This window comes from Phalaenopsis equestris, unplaced genomic scaffold (genome assembly GCF_001263595.1).
Source record: "Phalaenopsis equestris unplaced genomic scaffold, ASM126359v1 Scaffold000224, whole genome shotgun sequence".
NCBI classification, from domain to species: domain Eukaryota; kingdom Viridiplantae; phylum Streptophyta; class Magnoliopsida; order Asparagales; family Orchidaceae; genus Phalaenopsis; species Phalaenopsis equestris.
In genome coordinates, this window is record NW_018164666.1 from 6,534,219 (window position 1) to 6,539,089 (window position 4,871).

The 4,871-nt window shown below is 35.4% G+C and overlaps 1 protein-coding gene across 3 annotated transcripts in view; it reads left to right on the plus strand.

Moving 5' to 3' along the window:
* The window catches only part of LOC110023388 (alpha-mannosidase I MNS5), a 112,620-nt gene that overhangs the window by 97,756 nt on the left and 9,993 nt on the right, over positions 1-4,871 (plus strand). The gene's annotated exons all lie outside the window — the stretch shown is intronic.

Sequence of the window (4,871 nt, forward strand, 5' to 3'; positions counted from 1 at the left end):
TTGTGCTTTTGAAGCGTTTAGAGGAATTCTTAACTTGTCGGTTCCATTACTAGAGATTAATGAATTAGAAAAGAAATAAAATCATTTTAGAATCAAAATAAAGGTTAAATTCCATTGTTCACTTTGCTTGGCCAGATATAGGGACGTTTGGTTGCAAGTAGGATTCAGTTTAAATAGAATTTAATAAATCTTATAAATCCAGATTTATCAAGGTGGCTAAATCTGAAAACTGTTTGGTATGTTAGCAAGTAAATCCTGATAAATCTGGAAAAACTGTTTGACAATTTTGAAAGGATTTAGCATGATTTATGAGGATTTATTGAACATCCAAAGATAATTATTAAATAAAAAAAATTTGAGTGATCTCTCGGGTACTTAATATGTGAGAACAAACAAAAAAGATTCGGTAGAGCAGTGTACATTGTATTTATGACAGCATAAAATAATTGGAATAGGAAGTTTTTGCTAAGATTATTTGCTTTAGTTCAAAAGGCTGGGAGATTTGATGGTATGTTGCCATGAATAAAGTATTTCAAGCATTTAACTGGGATTGGTACAATTTAAGGTCGTTGAATCTTTTCATTGAAAAGCAAAATCAAGTAATATAAGAATTTGAATTGGTGGATTGTGATTTTCGGTTATACCTGATTCATGAGCGATCTTTGTCTAGTTTTAAAATCAATCTATATCCCTGTGCTGAATAAGTGCATACAATAGTGTCACCAACTGACTTTGCAAGCCTATGTTGTGTAGGATAACTCAAAATTCTTTTTGTTCCCAATTGACTTACTGTACAACCATAGTTATAACCAACCACAAGTTTGTTATATCTTTAATATTTTACAGACCTCATCTTGAGCGAGTTTAAGTTTCTAAAGTCCCAAAAGAAATGAGTATCCAAAGTCTCAAAAGAAATAAAAAAAGGGACATTTAGTCATTTACATTAGTTAATAATAAGTTATATAAATTAATATTTATTTTTTAAAACTAATTATTAATTAATCAATACTTTAACATTAATCAATTATTAGTTATATAATTTAAAATTCTATAACTAGTTTCCTAAGTTAAACTTGTGATTTTGAAGCGTTTAGAGGAATTCTTAACTTGTCGGTTCCATTACTAGAGATTAATGAATTAGAAAAGAAATAAAATCATTTTAGAATCAAAATAAAGGTTAAATTCCATTGTTCACTTTGCTTGGCCAGATATAGGGACGTTTTGTTGCAAGTAGGATTCAGTTTAAATAGAATTTAATAAATCTTATAAATCCAGATTTATCAAGGTGGCTAAATTCTGAAAACTGTTTGGTATGTTAGCAAGTAAATCCTGATAAATCTGGAAAAACTGTTTGACAATTTTGAAAGGATTTAGCATGATTTATGAGGATTTATTGAACATCCAAAGATAATTATTAAATAAAAAAAATTTGAGTGATCTCTCGGGTACTTAATATGTGAGAATAAACAAAAAAAGATTCGGTAGAGCAATGTACATTGTATTTATGACAACATAAAATAATTGGAGTAGGAAGTTTTTGCTAAGATTATTTGCTTTAGTTCAAAAGGCTGGGAGATTTGATGGTATGTTGCCATGAATAAAGGATTTCAAGCATTTAACTGGGATTGGTACAATTTAAGGTCGTTGAATCTTTTCATTGAAAAGCAAAATCAAGTAATATAAGAATTTGAATTGGTGGATTGTGATTTTCGGTTATACCTGATTCATGAGCGATCTTTGTCTAGTTTTAAAATCAATCTATATCTGTGTTGAATAAGTGCATACAATAGTGCCACCAGCTGACTTTGCAAGCTTATGCTGTGTAGGATAACTCAAAATTTTTTTTGTTCCCAATTGACTTACTGTACAACCATAATTATAACCAACCACAAGTTTGTTATATCATTAATATTTTACAGACCTCATCTTGAGCGAGTTTAAGTTTCTAAAGTCCCAAAAGAAATGAGTATCCAAAGTCTCAAAAGAAATAAAAAAGGGAAATTTAGTCATCTACATTAATTAATAATAAGTTATATAAATTAATATTTATTTTTTAAAACTAATTATTAATTAATCAATACTTTAACATTAATCAATTATTAGTTATATAATTTAAAATTCTTTAGAATTTTTTTAAATAATTTGAAATTTAAAATACTTATTTATTTATTAATTTACTATTAAATAATTACATATATATTTATCTAATTATAATTAATTTAATATTATATAAATTATTTATTAATTATCAATAAATTAAAATAATATAATTAAGTCTAATAAAAATAAATTAAAACCACAAACCTATCTCCCTATTACCTATTCCCCTCTCTGACATCCTCCCCCTCTTCTGGTTTCGCACAAGCTTCTCATCTCTGCCCAAAACCCTCGCTTATTTCACTTTCCCTTGACGCGGTGAGCATATGGGTGCTTGTCTAGCAGAGAGGTTGGACTGACCAACTTTCTATTGGGGCTGCAATTATCGCCCCTCCCCTCTCCCATCTTCCTATTTCACTCACTTCCAAAAGGAGGATCTTCTTCCTATTCTATTGCTTACCTCTTTTATACCCTTTCCCATATCTATTTTTTTCCAATTCCTATTCCCTCCTTTATGAGCTACTAGCAACTATTATTTATGCGTTATTTGAGTGCTTTAGAGTTAGTTTTTTATCATTCTAAATTTCAATTTTTTGCCATTGTGTCATTCTTCCATTCCTAGGGATGTATTCGTCTTGTTGCTGCCTGTCATCTTGCCACAGTCCAATCATCGTTGGCCACCCCATTCACACTCCTTACTATTGTACGCCACTTCTATCTTGCTGCCTCCAGCCCATCCTTTTCCTTCAAGACTGTTGTAGACTCTGCCGAGTGTTGCCCCGACCACCGCTGACTTCTCCCAGGTTATTGTTCCCTCTTCTAAGTGCTGCCCTGATCACCGCCGACCTCTTCCGGATCATTGCTCACCGTCCCTTGCACCTCCCCGCAGCCCTCCCACTACTTGTTGCTCCTCCAGCATCGCCACCACCTGCTCTTTTCTGCCACTCACACCCCCTCCTTAGAGGGGGTCATTTCTGTTTTTTATGTTTTCCTTTTCTTATTTGGCAGTCATTATTGTTTCTTACTGTTTGTATGTTCTTGTGTTGTTTGGTTGAAGGGTCGTCTTGACTTTCTTTGAAAAGCAATAATATTTGTCGCTTCGTCGTGGTTTAGGTTAACTCCGGTATTATTTGGTATCGGAGCTAGCATAACTCTAGTTCTATCCTAGGGTTTCCCAACATCTACCATAACTCAAAAAAATTTCTTCCTACCACCAAATAATCTTTCAACTTCCACAAATCCCAAACCCTAACCATGCCACCAAGAAGATATAGGCTTGAGCCTACCCAAGAGGAGATACGATGAGAGCTCTGTCGTATTCAACAAAGGCTTGTAGAGATTGATGAGATAACCCATAGGAAGATTATCCTCAACTGAGATCTGGAGAGTTGAAGGGGAGAAAGAGAGGAAACTTTGAATCCCTTCCATAAGGAAAATTTCAACGATGAAGAGAACATGCCATGACGTTTTGGAATCCAATGCCAGAGGAGGCCTAAAGAGGGGTATCTGAATCCCTTCCATATGGAGAATTTGAAAAAGGAGATATCATGTAGAGGGCATAGGGACTTCAGCATTAAAGTGAATCCGCTGAGTTTGATGAAGGTATGGATCTAGAAGAATTTATTGATTGACTGCAATTTGTTGAATGGATCTTTTTGAGTATATGGATGTGCCAGAGAATAAGAGGGTCAAATTAGCTGCTATAAAGTATATGTGTGTCTCTTTGTGGTGAGAGAACTTAGAGAGACAGAGAAAAAGGGAAGGTCTGGGATAAGTTTATTCCATGGATTATTATCTCCTTCAGCTCTCTTGGGATAAGATTATCAAGTGGGAGAAGATGAAAAAACGATGCAGAAGAAATATCTCTCACCCTATTACTGCTTAGATGTGTTTCTGAGCTCAGCTACTTGCAACAGAGGGATCTGTCAATAGAGGAGTTCACAGAGCAGTTTGATCAGTTGTAGATGAGGTGTGATATCATCAAGCCAGATGAGTATCTCATAAACCGTTATTTTGGGGGCCTGAAGCCCATTATTAGCTATGTAGTTGTAGCCTTATTCATCACTTGGATGTTCATACCTTAGCATGGAAAGTTAAGAGGTAGCAGAAACAGATCAGGCTACCACCACCAATCACCACCCACAGTTGGAGGCACCAACAACAGCACACCTCAGGGAGTTGAGAAAACTGGTTCAAATAAGGATAAAGCCACCCTCAGTAAGAAGAAATCATTGAAGAGTAGCATGCCTACTATAATCCTCGCAAAAACATATTTCAAACGCCACTGATTTGCTCATTTTCCCTCTAGCTACCCGACGAGCCGAGTCGTATCTTTTACAAAGCAGGGCATCATGGAGGAGGTAAGCAATGAGGAGAAAGCTGAGGAACATGGCGAGGTGTACCATCTGCCACCAGATCAAGGAGAAATACTTGTGGTTCAGCGGATTCTAAATGATACGAGGGATCCAAAGTGGCTTCACCACATTATCTTTTACATCTGTTGCAAAGTTAACAGAAGGTATGCGGTCTTATCATCGACCGAGGGAGTGGTAAGAATTTGGCATCTACACAGACGGTGAAGTCGGGACTTGTGACCTGGTGTTGACCTCATTTTTAGTGAGGTCTTAGTCTCTTACTCTCGTATACCATAATCTAGCCTTAGGAGTTCTTTGTTGACCATCCTAGCGGACTAGTAATGAAGCCCACCTCTTGTAGAACTTCAAACCGCTTCTTGACTCATTTTTGTGAAAAACTCGCATGAAAACTCGCATGAG